Here is an 18,784-nt window from a genome sequence, read left to right on the forward strand (position 1 = left end):
TGGTATATTATAATCTTCTTTCCAGCTCCACAATGCTACTAGACAGGGGTGTTCATTATCACCACTGCTTTTCCCTATATCCTTTTTTGAATACACTGCATCTAAACTCTAATGTTCATGGTGTTAAAATTGGTAAAAAAAAACATAAACTGGCAGCATATGTCGATGATATCTTGTAGTCAAACAGCCTGATATCTCTCTTCCTAACGTATTAGCCAAATTTGAGGAGTATGGTTATTTGTCTAATTTTAAGATTAATTTATCCAAATCTGAGATTCTAAATGTGAATGTTTCAGGGCAAGTAGTGTATAGATTAAAAGCTTATTTTCCATTTACTTTGTGCCAAAAGAAACGGACATATTTGGTTATTGAAATTACGCCTTCTTTATCAGGCTTGTATTTGGAGAATTATATCTTCTTGTTAAATACTATTAAGAAGGATATCCAACGTTGGAAACAACTAAGACTTTCATGGATAGGGAAAGTCAATGTTTTGAAATTGAATGTGCTCCCTAGGGTATTGTTTATCTTTAAAATGCTCCCCATACAGATTCCTGCCTCATTTTTTAAGTGCCTAAAGCTACGTACACACTTCCAATTATTATCGTTGTTAAACGAACGACGAACGATCCTGCACGATATCTACGAACGATCGTATAGCACTGATCCTGCAGCCGCTGGAGCGCGGGGATAAGGTAAGAGGGACCCTCAAAGTTACCCCGAGTGTGACTCGGGATTACCGCTTTTTGCAATTTTTTCCACCCCGAGTCACACTCGGGAATACCGCTAGGGAGGTTAAGACATCAGTATGCGCTAAAATACAGGAGAGTAATTTTAAACTCCTCTCCAGAAGGTATTATGTACCAGCACAACTAAAGCATTTGACCCCTCAGCAATCCCCCTTATGTTGGAGAGGTTGTGGAATGAGAGGTACAATGTCACATATATGGTGGCAATGACCAGTGATTGAAAGATATTAGAGAAAGGTCCTGTAGATTGAAAGAATAGTTGGTGTCTCTCTGAAGCCTAATCTTTGGTTAGTACTTTTTCATTGCACTGATATTTCTTTGAGTAGATATAAAACGTTCATTAGTGCTTGTCCTCAGCCAAGGCACAGATTCCATGGTTATGCAAGGACCCCAGGGAACCTTCACTAAGGTGTTGGTTTCAGTTGGTGGAGGAATTTTGTAAAATGGAGGAAGGATATCATGATTGTTGAGACTTGTCTACAAGATTTAATGCTTTATGGGCCTCTTTGATACAATTTAAAGATAATATTTAATACCTTAATATTATTTATGAAGATTAGGCTATCTGAACTAAGTGTAAGTCCATAAATAAAATTGCTTTACATGGGTAAATGGTGGTTTAACCTCCCCAGCATTCTTAGGCATAACTCACTGATATTTATTAAATTTAATAATAGACTTTAAATAACAAAACACAAAAATCTGTTAAAAAAAAAAAAAGAAATATTTAAACATGTAATGTAAGTATACTGTAGCATATATATAATATATATATATAACATAATTATATATATATTGTATGAATATTTCCTTGTATTGGACTCAATGCAGCTATTTTGTATTGAATACAATAGAAAGTTATTTAAATTTTTCTGTGGATCCGCCCGCCCGCACCGACGCATGCACCGACATCACCGGGAAACCCCAGAGATGGTCGCTGCATAGTGCGGCTGGAGATCGGAGGAAGAGGCAGTGTCCCCAGAACCTGTGGGGACCAGCAGGATGCCGGGGGACAGCGATGGAACAAGGTAAGTGGGGTTTTTTTTAGTTAATCTTGACTTGGGAATACCGCTAAGGGGGTTAACGCTGATCACCCCTATAATAAGGTATTTTTTCTTTCTTTGTGAATTGAGATTTGTGCAGTTTATGGAAGTTTTGAATCATATGAATGACATTCGATATTAATATTGTTATGTGTTGATGTATTTTTTGTTTCACTTCACTTATGTGGATATGCAGGATTGCTAATATTCATGGATAACTATCTGCCTAAAGAATGTTAACACTTTCTAAGATTGGTTTTATTAGGCCTATAGAGGTCATAAATATTATTCACTCTTTATACCACTTGAACACTTTTTGTATTTTTCACTGTATATGTATTATTGATTTTTGGAATATCATGAGATCTGTATTTATTTGTAAAAGAGGGTTCATTTTTTTTCCATCTTTGTGCACTATTTATATGTTGAAGCATAATTTCTTAAGAAAGATGATATGTCTTAAGGATTGTTAAACATGACATAAGACTGTTTTGTCTTAGCACTTTTATATGCTATGGAACACTTTATACTATTTTTGTATTGTGATTAGTGTTTTTATACATATATGTATATACATAAATAAAAAGTTTAAATATTAAAAAAAAAGCTGGAGGCCGAAGCAGATTCCTAGTTTAAACATGAACAGTGGTATTAAAAAAAATGAGTATATCATATATGACCTTTAGCAAACTAAATGCCAATTAGTTCATCTTTGCAACAGCATTCATTGTTTTACTGCTGCCTACTGCAGATATTTTAGTACCATCACAGGTACAGGATATGATGGTAAATATATAAAGGTTGAAACACTTCAGTAAAAATAAAAACAAAAATCAGAGAATAACTTGATAGTAACATACTGAATGAGCAGACAGGTTTTATTTATCCTTTACTAGAATCCTAAAAAGTATGACTGATCTAGAGAAGCATAAATTCAGCATACAGACCTGAGCTTCCTGTGTTTGTTATTGCTTTAGTTGGCACACATATCTCAAAGGAAATATGACTCCAAAATAATCACACAAAATAAAAGGTTATCTTGTGTCATTATACTCATACATGCTACTTTTGCAACATGAAATACAGAATTTATTAGTATTAGTATTTTGCAAATGCCCTAAAATAATAATAAAATATAATTGATCAGCAGATTATAGACAACAATTAGTTTTTGTCAAACACAAACATTCTGATTATAGACATGGCATTCCTGGCATTACTTTGAGTGTCTCACGGTCTAAAGCCTAAGGAAAGGATGAGGGCCAGATGACATAAGCAGTATGATATGATATTATGTTCAGCACTTTTGCTTTTAAACTGCATTAGGGATGTTCAATATATTTAAACAAGGTGCATTTGGGTTCAGTCACGATGCTGGAGACGATAAATTGCTGGTATTCTGATTATTATTACATCCAGTAGCAATCATAAGTAACCAGATATTAACAAAACAAAACAAACATAACGCTAGGATTAAGACTACAATCCTCAAAACCTTCTTAAATGCTTTAGGGAAAATCTGCACTAAGTATTATTTATGCATGATTTGATAACATAGCATTAGCAGAATAAGATTGCAGAAAAGCATTAACCTTTTCTGTAATCACAAATGTTTAGGGTCCAGTTAAATGACTATGATGTGGTATTGGGTAATAGTTTGCTTTTTACCACTCATTACTGCAAAGAATGTTAACATATATACATATATACCATGTTTCCCCGATTTTAAGTCATCCCCAATAAATAAGCCACCCCCGATTTTTGAAAAAATAATTAAAATAAGACACTCACTCGTGAATAAGACATCCCCCGATAACCGATCCTGTGTGTGTCTCCTTGATGCTGGCTGCAGCGCGTGTCTCCTCCTGGCTGCAGTGCAGAGCCAAACTGAAAGTAAAAAGCCGGCACACGCGCCCCCGCGATTCTGAACCAGGAAGCACGCTGCTGATCCCTGCCCTAACGGAGTTACCTGCCCTAACGGAGTTACCTGCCCTAATGGAGATCCCTACACTTAATTACCGGTAAGTGAACAGAAGGGGACAATCAATGGCATAGAGTGATCAGAAGGGGACAATCAATGGCATAGAGTGATCAAAAGGGGAATATGAACGGGCACATGAGTGATCAGAAGGGGACAATCAATGGAACATGAGTGATCATGAGTGACTTTAAACAATAAATGTGTACTGTAGTCTTCTTCATGGAAAAATAAGACATCCCCTGAAAATAAGACCTAGAGCATATTTTGGCATTTCCAAAAATATAAGACAGTGCCTTATAATCGGGGAAACAGGGTAGTATATATACATTGAGATGTTGTTCAGTTGGCACCACGGCACACCAAATGCCCCTGTAGATGACACTCGGTATTTATCACATGCAAACATTCTGACATAAAAACATTTATAACTTTGGAAATGACACAGATTTGAAGTTAGTATGCATTGTTGCGCAAAAAGATAGTACAGGAGTTTTCAGAGCTTCTTCAAGGTTAATGAGCCAACTAAACTCAACTAAAATGAAAATAAAAAAATTGCACATTAATTCTGCAGATCCCTCGATCCCGCTGCAAATGTCCTCGATCGGGTCCCATGCTGTCCTGGAATCTTCCAATGTCCCATAGCAAAGGAAAGTGAAGGGCGCCACCATCTTCTTCTGGCTACGTCACCTGGTCTTGCAGGTGCAAGATCGGGTGACGTAGCCTACTGCACTGCACATGCGTGAGATTGGCATTTCTTTCCCCTCAATAAAGGAGAATGCCCCTTCTGTGCATGTCCTGGGATGCGTGATGTTGCTATCCCAGGAGGCTCTGCGCTCCCATTTAGTAAGAAGGGGAGGGGCTTCACTTTCAGTAAAAAAAAATTCAGTAAATACAATAGAAGTTTTCATCATCATTAAACCCATCCTGGTTGATACCACGCAGAAGTGCACGTATTTTCAAATATTTGAAGAAAATGGCAATTGTTTAAAACACACTGTGCTTTATTAATCAAAGCTACGTTCACTTGGGATTGATATGTTCCTTTAATAACATCATTTCCTTGACAATTTACTATACAATGATATACCATATTACTTACGACTATTCTGCTGATATTTGTACGTTTTTTTGCTAGATATTAACTAACAAAATGTTCTAGGGCCCTTTTTTCACATTTTTGGCTTTTTCACCAAGGACGGTGTAAAAAAGAAAGATCAATGCATTCCACTTATAGCAAATCTCAGCAAGCACAGGAGATGAAGAACAGGAGAGGATCTGGTCTAGGTTTAGAAATTTCCTAGTAAACCTTTGTAGTTCCTCTGCTAACTTAACTTAACAAAATATTATCTGTCATAATTTAGGTCTACAGTGGTTTTATTTACGTTCTATACGCTTCAACCGCAACCCGTTATCCAAATTGTAACCAGCCCTACGACATTAGTGCTTGTATAATGACAATTCTAACATAAAAGGCAGAGAAATTGGAGGACTGTAAATTTCAATGTGTTTCGCAGTATACTGATTATTGCTTCATCAGAAGATTCAGAAGCATGTACATTAGGTCTATCAGTAAACAATAAGGATTGTTTACCTTTCGGCACAAAGATGGCTAGACCAGATCACTGTATGTTTTTCACATAACAACAACTATAACATTTATCACCTATATGTATGATCAGTGTCAGTTGCATCGACCCTACTCTGACCTTTGCACATTGACTTGACATATTACCTATATTCAGTGGTGTGTAACAAATGAATGTACATGCTTCAGAATCTTCTGATGAAGATATAGAAGACTTCTAGAGCCTTACAAAGAAGGTTTCAGAACACAGTAAAAAGATAAGACTTCATTTAAATTGAAAACAAAGCCTAGGTCAATGGGAAAGACAGCTATGTTTAAAGATGATGAGGAAGACATAAAGCAAGTACACAGCTTCAACTTCCTCAGATCAATTACACCGGGGAATAATTTTGAACAAATGTTTGGTTGACTTAAATTTTTAAGCTTATTTACACTAAAATATGTATGCTGATTCTGAAAGTATAGTTAGTTTTCTTCTATTTTTTCTCTACCGCTGATATTAATACGATTACTGTAGCATGGATTTGTATAGGCAATTCATTTACACGCACGACAGTGTGGTCAGAGGTTGTGTGCTCTTCTACGTAGTGAATAAGCAAAATTTATTTTCTACTTACACACGTATTTTCTTTCTTTCAGATCATGTCTGGCTCTGCTGTTTCTCATCGTAAGTGCCTAAACAACCATGATTCATTTTGTTGTATTTGTGGCGGTTTCACCTTCCCCAGTCAAAGGGCGAACATCAGCACATTTGTACAGCAAGCCTATTTGGCATATTTAAAAGTTAAACTTGATGATCGAGATAAGTCTTGGGCCCCTCATAAGATGTGCAAACAGTGTGTCCAGGGTTTACGAAATTGGACAAAGTGAACACGTGATAAGATACCATTTGGCATACCTATGGTTTGGCGAAAGCCAGGAGATCATTTCATAAAAACCAGAAAAAAAAATGTAACATAGAGTATCCTAGTCTACAATTGGCTATACGCTCAGTGGCTCATTTAGATAAAATCCCAGTGCTGGGTTTCGTTATACTACCCTCTCTTGAAGAACATGAATATGGTGATGAACTAGGTGACAACAATGATGAAAAATTTGAAATTGAAGGGAACTCTGTTCATAAGGGATTTGATCAGCATGAGTTGAGTGATTTGGTGTGTGATTTAGGACTATCGAAGAAGGCTTCAGAACTCCTAGCATCAAGAGTGCGTGAGAAAAAGGAACAAAGGTATTTTCGAACCAGAGAAATTGCATTTCTGCAGTACTTTAGAACTGACAGTGGCTTTGTGTATTTCCATAACATACCTGGTTTAACGGAGGAATTGGGAATTCCAATCTATAACTCAACTGAATGGCAACTATTCATTGATAGCTCAAAGCGGTGCTTAAAGTGTGTCCTCCTTCACAATGGCAATATATTTGGGTTAGTCCCAATTGGCCATTTAGTTTCTCTTTGTGAAGAATATGCAGTCATAAAGAGAGTCATTGAGTTGTTGCAATATCACCAACACAATTGGGTTATCTGTGTTGACCTTAAAATGGTATGGCTCCTTCTTGGTCAGCAACGCGGATACACCAAGTATCCCTGTTATCTGTGCATGTGGGACAGCAGAGCTCGTGAGAGGCATTGGGTGGAAAAGAATTGCCCTCTAAGATCTGCCCCAAAACCAGGTGATCCAAACATTGTACATGAGCCACTTGTTAATAGAAAGAATATTATAATCCCGCCTCTGCACATGAAACTAGGTCTGATAAAGCAGTTCGTTAAAGCTTTGCCAACTGAAGGAGACTGTTTCAAGTACCTCATTTTGGCAATTCCTAGTCTGTCATTTGAAAAAATAAAGGGTGGTGTGTTTGATAGTCCACAGATTCGGCAGCTCATCAAAGATGAACATTTCATCAGGACAATGTCAGAAGTAGAAAAGATTGTTTAGTTATCATTCAAAGCCATTGTCAAGGACTTTCTTGGATACACATGAGCAATTAATTACACAGAAATTGTCCAGAAACTCTTTGAGTGCATATATGGGCATCAAGGTCTATTTTTCTGCATAGCCATCTTTTTTAACTTCCCGGAAAACCTTGGTGCAGTCAGTGATGAGCAAGGTGAACGATTCCACCAAGATTTGAAGGTCATGGAAGGACGGTATCAGGGGGGATGGAATGTACATATGATGGCTGGCTATTGTTGGAGCATCCGGTGGGATTGTCCTAACACTGAACACTCCAGGTAAAGCTATAAGCATACATTTTTACCTTAACCGCTTACCCGAATAATTTTCAAATCTTTTACTGTAAAAAAAAATGTCATAGAGTAACAAAAAATCCTTTGTATGAACAAAAAAAAATTAAATAAACAGTACATTCAAGTTATTATTTCATTTTTTTTTTTAATTGAATGTAAAATGTGTATGTTTTTTGACAAAAATGGAGGGTACCCTCTATCGTAAAAACTGGATGTGATAGCAAAAAACTGGGGTCATTTCTGGATGCACCACCAAAAAATTAGTAAAAAAACAAGTGTAAGATCTAACTCCAGTGGTCATAAAAAAAAAAAAAAAAAAAAATTATAAAGACTTTCAAAGTACCGCAGTAACATTTCAGATCATAAGCATCAGGACCACTTTCTTTGCATTCAAAAGAAGAAAATGAGGGAGGAAGTTTGGAAAAGTAGTGATGCCTTTAAATTAGTATTGGCCAATAAAAATATACTGTATATTCTACGAATAACCTGGACCATAACATTACAACTAAATAGATCTTTTAAAGCTAAACTCCAGCATTACATTTCTCCCTTCACAGTCGTAGAGTCTTTTCCTATCACCAGAGGGAAAAGAAACATTTCCCTGTATACCTCACCTATTATGAAAATAAAAATAAATAAACGCTGCTGGAAGTATCCTGCACCTGCATTTCCTGTCTGATATTAACACCCTCAGATCCCAATCTGTGCTGCCTATGGCTCCCCTTTTTCAGATGCTCGCTTTACTTACTTATCATATCTAGTCCTAGGGTTAGCTGTGATTATTAGGATAGGCTGCATGCATGAATGCCAGTTCCTGTAGCCCGAAATTCATACTATACCTGATAGAAAGTTATTTTTATTCATTTGGAGTACTAGTCAGTGGTGCTGCCTCATAGACCTGGTCATGGTCGTCGTATAAGACTGGCCACTTTTGTCTTAGCATTAAAATTTATAGCTCTTTTTAAAGAAATATTGTTGCCTTTTCAACAATATGAATTTCTAACATCTAATTTGTAATAGTATAAAGTTTTTCCAAAAACAAAGAAGGCTACAAGCAATAAGGTTGATGGATACTGTCCCAGGAAGTATGAACATGCCATTGTGAAAACTGTTAATCGCAAATAAAGACGTTGTTTTGGAAAAAATATCTTCAATGTGATTGCTAGGGTTCGACATACAAATATTGCCAATTTATAGTAAAAATTAACAAGTATTTAGTTTATGTCTTGTAGTGCACTTAACTGTACTGAATCATGTTTACATAATTGTTTCTGAATCAGGATATTGGTTTTCAATAATACGTTTAGTTTGTTTATTTGTTTGAGTTTTAAAAGTTTGTATTTTTTATTTGTTTATTACTAAATTTGGGCTTAAATCTCCATGTCCTTACTGAGTGACTGTTGTTATGCAATATAAATACTTTAAAACTGATAGAAACATATAGGGGGTCTGTATATAGAATATAAACTATACTCTGCTTTTATGAAGAATAGTTACTGCTTTGTTTGATTGTTTTTTTGGTTAAAAGACATTTTGATGTCGGGCTAGGCCAGCTGGTCAAAAAGGTTTTTTAGTGAGGGTTGGATGAGTTAAAGAAACTGCAAAAAGCCAACCCAAAAGGCTAAGACTGAGAGAGGCAGCTGAAAATCATGGGCAATTGCAATCAGAAAAGTGTGTGAGGATTGCAATGTGTAAACTTATGGATAACTAAAAGTATGCATAAAGATTCAGAGTGCAGAAGAAGCCAGCTTGTGTAGATGTTACTTACACGTGTAACTATTAATCCCTCTGGAGATGAGATAAAATAGAGAATGGTGATGGAAGTATGAAAATTTCTCACAATCAGCCAGGGACTTCAAAATCTTCCCCTGTTAAAGAGTCCCTGTCAAGTTCAGAGTCCCAAGCACTGCATATCCTGTGACAACACTGGACAGTGTGGTTGAGACCCAATCACTTCTTTCTTTGATGTCCGCTCAAGCAGCCTTATTGGTAGCCCTCACAAGAGCATGCAAAGTGGCAGAAGGCAAGACAGTGAACATTCATACAGATAGCCATTATGCATTAGGGATTGTGCATGATTATGGACCCATATAGAAGAACGGGGGATTCAATACAGCTGCTGGGTAAGCCAATCCAAAATTTGGAACAAGTTTAAGACTTATTTGATGGGGTCACCAAACCACTGGAAGTAGCTGTAATGAAGGTTAAAGCTCGCACTAGAGGTGTATCTCAGGAAGAAAAAGAAAATAGCTTTACCGATGTCATATCCAGGAAAACAGCAGAACAATCAGGAACTACTATGATCCAAGTAATACATCAGACTACAGATTATGAGAAGGAGGAAGAAGAAATAAAGAAGAAACTTGAATAGAGACAAAAGGTTCCACAATGAGATGCAAAGAATAAAATTGTTGACTGAAGGGTGGAAGGAGCTGATGGAAAAAGAAGGAACCAGGGTCACCAGGTTAGAGGGCTCACACCACTTCTGTGAAAGCCATAGTGCACCCTAGTGGCCCTGCCTTCCCAAGCGTGACAAATATCTATACGCAGGGACCCATAATGCTTTATATGTGGAAATAATGGTCTGGAAATGTTTTTGCTTGGATAGGAAGATTTCTACAAAAAAGAGCTGATTTAATTTTTCTTACTGAATTTTTCTTTCTAATTGTGTAAAGGCTTTTTCAATGTGTTTTATTGCAGGTAGACCCTATTGTCTCAGAAAAGTCCCCCTACAAGACATTTAATATGTATCAAGAGCCAAACAGGGACAGATATGATGACATAGATGTTGTGAATGAGAGTACTCCTTGGATCGTATAAGGGATTCCCATCCTGGAAAAGGGGGGCTTAAGGAGGTGAATGTAGCATTGTGAATCTATTGCATCATCGATAAGAGGAAACGATAGAGTGTGACCCTCAAATAGGGTCAAGAGGAGGGAATGAGAGAAAAACACGGGGGTTTGTATATAGAATTTAAAATATACTCTGCTTCTATGAAGAATAGTTATTGCTTTGTTTGATTGTTTTCAGAGACCAGCTGCAACAAAACCAATTAGCGAGATGACCCTGAAAGCTTAACACAGAATGGCCTTGAAGCTGATAAGAAACCCATGCGGTTGATACCAGCCTGAACAAGAATCCAAGATGGTGGACAGTCATTTCTGTGCCAAAAGTGCTAGATATGTGGTTTAACCACCCCAATAACTGTTTATGAACATTTATGCTTATATGGATTTCCGATTATACGTTATTGGACAATCTACTCGATGACAATTAGATAACGGCTTAAGCCCTCCTAAACAGGAGTGATTCTGTATTGCTATAATAATTGATGTAATTCCTGGTTTTAGTTAGAATTTCTTTGCTTTAACTGCTAAGAATTTGATTTTCTCTGTTGCAACAATTAATCTTCTTAATTAGGATCTACTGTCTCAACTCTTATGGTCCGTTTGGAGCCCCCTAAAAGAAGCTACACTATTATGGGTTGATCTCTTTAAAATACACAATATACACTGAATAATATTAATAATTATGCAATTAATATTCAGATTTCTTCATAAATAAATATTTCAATATTCAGTTCTACAACAAATCTATTTTCATTGTATAGTTGCAATGTTTGCATTACATTTCCTTAATAAACCATAATATACAAAAAAAGTTTGCCTTTATTTGCTGATATAAAAGTATTTACATAGATAGATTTGATTATTAAACATAAGTTTATGTAAGTTTATTTAAAAATAAAAGTTATTTTTTAGCTTAAGTACAAAGTAACATGCAAGATTATATGTTTATTTATTCAGTAAATAAACATGACCAGTAAATATAAATTCATTAAAGATTAAGAAGGCTGCCTGTGCTGTTTATCATTTAACTCTGTGGGGAAATATGTCTTGTTTTCTAATTAAATATTAAAAAAGAAGTTTAAATGATAAGATCAAAGTTCCCTGCTGTTAAAGGCAATCTATGATCTACAAAAGGAAGTTTGGCCATGCAGCTGTCTTTAGACAGAATAAAATACCATTTTTGACAAGCCCTACATTTTAATAGATATTAAAAACTTCCCCATCACAGTAATCAAAGAGGACCTGTTTGATATATTTTTCACTTCTATTATGTTAAGCAAATGTGTTTACTTCGATGGAAAGATACTAAATTACAAATGTATTGTAAAACTACAAGGAGAACAAATTAAAAAGTTAGAAAAATAGTTCTAAAAACATAAATGATTTTAATAAACATGGTTAAACCTGGTTTAACTCCACTAATGATTTTTTTCTGTTGGGCTTTTCAACTGCTGCTGCTACCCAATTGTACTATCTATAACCCAGAAGCAATAGCTGAACATAAGAAAGGAAAAACATAATCAGTCACATAGAAAACGGTGCAGCTGTCTATATTGCACCCATCTTCATGTTTTTGCTCACCATACTAACCTAACTATACCATAGACACCATACCACCATACTTACGTAAACAGCTACAGTACGTCAGTATGGTGGTATGGTACTGTAATTATTGCCACACCTACAGTAAAGAGGACCTCACAGTTCTACAATACTGGGGACTTACTCACAGACTTACGGTTAATATAATGGGGTTCCAGACAGAAAGTAGGATAGACAACACCAAAGAGGAATGTGTACTTTACACATTGGAAGCACATCTGCATCAGTGTTGTCCTTGTAAGGAACCCTGCATAGTTAAACTGAACAATTTTGGTTGGAGTAGGGTAGTCGATCCTTCCTCAGGGACCTGGTGTACCATTTCTTCTCCTCTTCCCTATCATGGCTGTAACAGATGGAACTCTCCTTTTTTATGTTGCCAGGGAGAATTAGCTACAGGCACTAAATACATTTTTTTCTGTATTGTTTGCTCTAGTGGTGTTTCCATAGTATTGTGGTGCAAATTTATGTGTTAACACTACTAGCTGATTTAGGCTGCAAAATTCAGTCTCCCACACCTACATTGAATGGTCTGGGGAAATTTCTTACCAAGGATTCAGACAAACCATAAATCATCCTACCTATAAATGTTGCCAGTGAAGGAACTAGCTTTTACCTTGCAGAGACCCTATAGCCTCTGGTCACCTTTATTTTGAGCCCTAATTGAAATGGCAAAAACATATCTTGTGTACAAGACTGCTTAGTACACACTAAGCTAAATACCACAGCACATCCTTTAAAAAACTATTAGAACAAATTGTATTCCACGCAAACAAATTCACATAAAAATACATGGATGATGGGCTTACATTTGCCTGTTGCAACTTTACTGTGGTTGCAAAAAATAATTAGCACAATATCTACACTATCAAAAGTAACATTTTCGAAATTTCTGATGGACTGAATAACCTCCAATATTTTTCTCCAGCGCTATCCTGTTTTTATTATGGAAAATAATCTCTATACAATCACTGTAGCAGCAAGATAGAACTGGAAATCTTGGGAATATTATTTTTAAGAGGAGTACAAAAGATATATAATAGGCTGTTAGCAACCTGTAGGGCCCTGCTCCAGCTCCAGCCCCAGAGCTCAAGGGACAACAGTCCCACAATCTAAATTTGCATTCTTCACCAATATCAAGCCCTTGGTCTGACTCAGGAGGCTATTTACGCTGTCAGTGCATGGTTGCTCCCAAAATTTCTGTACTGGCTGAGAGAGGACCAGGAGCCCACAGATACTGTAACATAGTACAGGACAGTCCAGCAGAGGTAAGTCCAGAAAACAGAGCCAAAGGTCACACACAGATAATCAGCCCAACAGACAAGGTTTGCAAGGATTAGGAAAAACAGGGGGCACAGGAAAGGGTCAGTCCAGGCAGCATACAATTTTGTAGTCAGAAACAGGCATGGTCAGCAACAGAAAATCCAACAAATAAACACACAAGCAGCAATCCATCTAATTTAACGCTACAATAGGCAACTTTAAAGTCATTTAAGCCAATAACAGGGCAGGATGAAGCCAGGAACTAATCTCTTCCATTAATCACTTTTAGCTGTGCACAGCCTCAGAATGTGTGCTGGGGATGCTGAGAAAGTACATCTCAAGCTGCTCAGATAAGGGAAAGCAGGAGATGCTGTGAAATGCTGAGCAGAGGGCAGATAACTAATTCCTTGATATCCTTGCTGTTGTTCGAGACACTGCTGGAGATAATTTACAAGGCATGATATACTGCAGTGGCGCACAGGGTGGGATTGGCCAAATAATCATCTTCTAATACAAACCCTTTTTAAAATGGACCTTTTTTACCTAACTTTCTGAAAAAATGTTAGCATCCTGCCTCAGTACTGCACTGAAGAGTCCTCAGCTGTGATGCAATCTGTGGGCTAGCTCTTAGAATGGGCTATGAAAAAATAACAGAATGGCTTCATGGGTAGTTGTCAATAGGGATGAGTGACAATGTCTTTGACAGAAAATTTCTTCGAACTTCCGATGGGTCCGCCAAATTTTTGTGAACCGATTTCGCGGACCCATCGGAAGGTCAATTAAATTATTACAGGAGTACTGTGGCTGCAATGCAGCCGTGGGAATGCTCTTGTGCGCGATCCCCGGGCACTGGAAGTTAAATGAGGGCAAGCCCCTATTTAACCTCTAGTGCCTGGAGATCGCGCACAGGAGGAACACTCTGTGTTCTTGGATAGAGAATCTCTATCCAAAAACACATACTACAGGGCTGCAAGCGCAATCAGATTTCTCTTGCAGGTCCCAAAAAATGTGATCTTGACGGCCGAATTTACACAGGCCGTTCTCGCTTACATGTTTGGTAAGCGAGAATGACCCGATTCGCTGCGAGATCGAATTGTAAAATTTTGCTCGCTCATCTCTAGTTGTCAAGTCCCATGGGTAGGTATCACGTGTCTTGCTGGTCCTATACAGACTGCATTTGTATAGCCACCCATATGATACTGGGGCACCAAGATTCAAGTCACTAAAATTTTTCAAAAAACGGTGGAAGGGCAAGGGACTGTAAGGTTCGGAAGCAAAGTATTAAATGGCACTGAAAGTCCTCCAGCCTAAAAATAAAGCAGGCTCAATATGCAGCTTCTAATGTATATTGTAAGCAGCAAAATTGTAAGGCTGGAATTCAACTTTAAAGACATGCTTCTAAAATCATTATCTTTTATTTATAAAGCCAATTTAACTTATGTAATCTGTTTTCTATAGTTTTTAATGCTGAGTTATTTACCAATCATTTCTGTTATTGGTGATTTGATAACATAAATATGAAAAAGTAATTTAAAACATCGAATTGAATGCATTATGTATATGGTATATGCTTATAGAACTGCAATTTTTTAAATATAAAATTTAAATATTTTTTAAAAAATAAATAATAAAATTGTTCAGCTTTACAATGATGAGCTCTTTAAGCTTCTTCGAAGCTAGCAAGACGAGCAAAAAAGCACCCTAAAATATTATGCATGGTTGTATTCTGCTGCCTGTGTTAAAATTAGAGCAAATTAAATGATTTTTGTAATCGCAGAAATGCAGAGATGTTATGACACAGCTTAAATGATCATGTAATGTTAATCTTGTCATTTGTATTGACATGCCAATGCAATTATAGTTTAATGATCCAAAATTTGCACAGTGGTTTAAGCATGGCTTGGAATGTCATCTACCCAGACAACTGAAGTAAAGTAATTGCAGAAAATACACAAATTAGTCCATTTAAGTATAGTGCAAGATTTTCAATGTTTTGGAAGTCCAAAAGCGACAACCAAAGACTAATTTTCAGAAAATACACAACTGAGAACAGCTATGTGTAAAACACAATTTTCTGGTTGTTCAGTAATGTTCATTTTGATACAAACAAATATTTTGTAACTAATATTTAGGTTTACCTAAAGCAGATCTAAAGTCAGTAAGCAAAAAATTTACAGGAGCTAGAGGTTTTTGAAGTTGAAAATTCTATTCTCAAACAAAAAAATCCCCCTGCTCCTGGTGGCTGTGCAGTGAAGAGGCATGGACCTGAGAGTATGCTGTGGGGTTAACGGCAAAAAAAACAGCTTAAGGGGATGCAGAGCTGACATCGATCCAGCAAACCAGGAATGGATCTAGTCCTGGAACGAAAACATTTGCTAACAAATAGCAAATTAATTTTAAGAAATCCATTCCAGGTTTGCTGGATCACCAAGGTTCACTGATGAAAGTTTATCCTCTTCAGCCTTGGAGAGCTTTATTAAATCAGGCCCATTCTTTTGGAAAGGTATGAACAAGCCCTAAAGATACTAGAGAGGTCAATGTTGGTCAGGTTGATTTGAAAGCTTTTTTCTTGCTTGTTAAGTATATACGAGTATACATATTTTAATGTACTCAGTATAAACACAAATTCACTGTATAAATCTGCAATCAGTTAGAAACCAGCATTACTCCCCTCATTGTTTATAAACTACCACTGAATATTGGACACAATATGCACTAAACAAAATTGATTGACACTCAATAATTGGTCCAGTTCTCTGCTCACTCAGGCAATGGATTACCCAGAACAACCATTCATTCTTCACCCCATGAAGGTACTTAATAGGATGTAGCTTTACAATGTAATTATTATGCGTGTACTTACTTTAATATGATCTCTCCAGTGTTCAGCTGTGTAATCCAATATTTTCAAGTCTTGATGTTTGTCTTAATGCCTCCTGCCTGTACCATTGACTAGTAAGTGTGCTCATCGTAATAAGCCAGCAGAACAAGACAGAAGTGGATATGCTTTATTAGACCTTTTTTAGTCTAGGGACATGATTTTATATTTTTACACTACAATATATTGTTGTTTTTCATTAAACATGCTGTTAGGGGACTCTGCACGAATCAATATACATATTCCTCTGAGATAGGATGCCTGATAATTATTCATAGCTTTATAAGAACAATAACACTGGCACAACCCACTAAACCAGTCAACAGAGGCTATTGCTAGGTTCTATTACTACTAAGTAGTAAGATGTTGTTTTTATTCTTATATATTTTTTCGTTTTACATTTTTTACGTTTTTTCAAACTAGTTTATTTTTTCAGCGCTGAAACAGAATGTGTCCTTTTTCATGCAGCATATATCATTTTAGTAAGAGAGACACAATTCAAGGAAAAATATACTGCTGTGTCCTCTCTTTTTAGCCAATAATACTCTTCAGAATCACTGCCATGACTGCATGATGTATGTTGGTTTTGTATAAGAAGTGAATACAAATGTTCAGTTTTGAAGCCTTGGCTTAGAGCTTACACAGTGATTTCCCTGCACCTTATAAGCCGATGAAAAAAATGGCAGAAGAGTACTTAAATAAAAAGAGTATGCGCAGCTGGGGAGGGTGGCAAAGGTTTACCGTAAGTACCAATTTTGTTAGGAAATTGTTAAAAAATAATTATTTCACAATGCATGTCTACACAAAAAAAAACTTCAAAATACTAATCCTTTTAGTAATAGTAAGTAACAGATACTGATGAATTGTATTATTTCTTGTAGACAAGCTCTTACTCTATTCTTTGGCACAGTCTTTATTTCTGTTTGCGCTTTAAAACTTCAGTGCTAGCAGATGTTTTCTGTCTTCTCCTGAAATTAGTGTTTATAGAAATATGTTTGGCTCAAGCTCCTGTTCATTTCCTTTTGTCCTGTCTTTAATAAAGACTTGCAAATGTGTGTTCGTTCCTGCACTGAGCAATTCAAGATAGTGAAGGGTGATTTAAACTTTTATGAACAAGTGTATAAAATAAATGCAGGGCAATAATGTCATACAAAACTTACCGAATATTATATATATATATATATTATTCTTGATTTGCCTGGATGACAACCAGTCTTTAGGTGACAGCGCACAAACATGTTAATTCATCTTAATCTTGTGTGGGTTTGCATAAAATAAATTTATTCCTAGAAATTGGATGAGCGTGAATGAAAGGTTGATTGCAAACAATTTAAAAACTCAATCAGCTCTTAATGGAGCTGGCAGCACATATTTTTTAATAAATAGGAATTATTTAATAAATGAGAGTGAGGTTATGCAAATGTGAATGCAGAAATTATGGATCTCTTTGTTTTCAAAAAATCGAATTGGTTTATATACTAAGGCAAACTAAAATAGGTAATCAAGTAAGTAAGTAATACAAGTAATCTATATTAAGCCACATCAATGGAGTTCTGGTCTAATGGTCTTACTCAGCACTTCTTGACCTTTTTATGATGGGGGATCCCTTGAAATACCTTTCAGGTCTTCAGGTAACCCCAGCTATAATTACTATATCCACAACTCACAGTATATTAATGTGGTGGTCAATGAATAATGCATTTTACATTGTTGGCCAATGGGTAGAATGTCACCCTTACAGATAATTGCAAACTGCTCATTGCAAAACACTATTAACTGCGAATACAGAAAGGTTTTACATCCAGGAAGAAAGAATTATATATATTCAAAGCTGTGTTTCTTTTATATTTTTTTAACAACTTTGTGAAAACAAGTGACACAACAAAAAAAAATAACGCCAGTTATATCAAAAAGCGGTGCAGTTTAAGGGAACTGTAACGTGGAGACCACAACCAGGTATTCTGCTCAATGCTTGCTGGTATTTATGCTTCATTTTTTGGCTCCCTAATTTGTCCTATTTTTAACTAGCCCAACAACATTTTACTACCATATTGTTTTTTTTTTCTTTTAGAACTAAATGCTGTTTGAATTTGACTTTAATCTGAATCTAAATTGCAATACTACTTTTAAGTCTGTTGTTAGCTTGGATCAAATTACCTCTCTGCAATTTGGAAAAAGACAGTCCCTGTATTATTTCAGACCATGCATAGGTAAGTTCACTAGGATATTGAAAGTCTCACTTATGACTCCTTTGACTCCCATTGTCCCAGGTTGTAGCATTTGTAAATGTAAGTGAACCAGTCTCTTGTTCCTGCAGCAAAATTGTGCTACAGGGATGTCAGTGAAGTTCATTCTAAAATAAAGTAAACTATTACATCAATTATGTATGCTTGTGTTTCATTTTTTAATACCATGATTATGATTTAAATAGTGAAGTTTTCAAAGATTTTCAAAATCTGTCTGCAACTCTGTTGAACTGATTTGTCTCTTTCTCATTTCATTATACTTTGCATTTCTTTAATGTTCTCCATGCAGATGCATTTCCTTGGCAGCACCAGCATTATCATGTTTTCACTGCTATGTACCCTACTT

Source organism: Pyxicephalus adspersus, chromosome 5 (genome assembly GCF_032062135.1).
Source record: "Pyxicephalus adspersus chromosome 5, UCB_Pads_2.0, whole genome shotgun sequence".
NCBI lineage: Eukaryota > Metazoa > Chordata > Amphibia > Anura > Pyxicephalidae > Pyxicephalus > Pyxicephalus adspersus.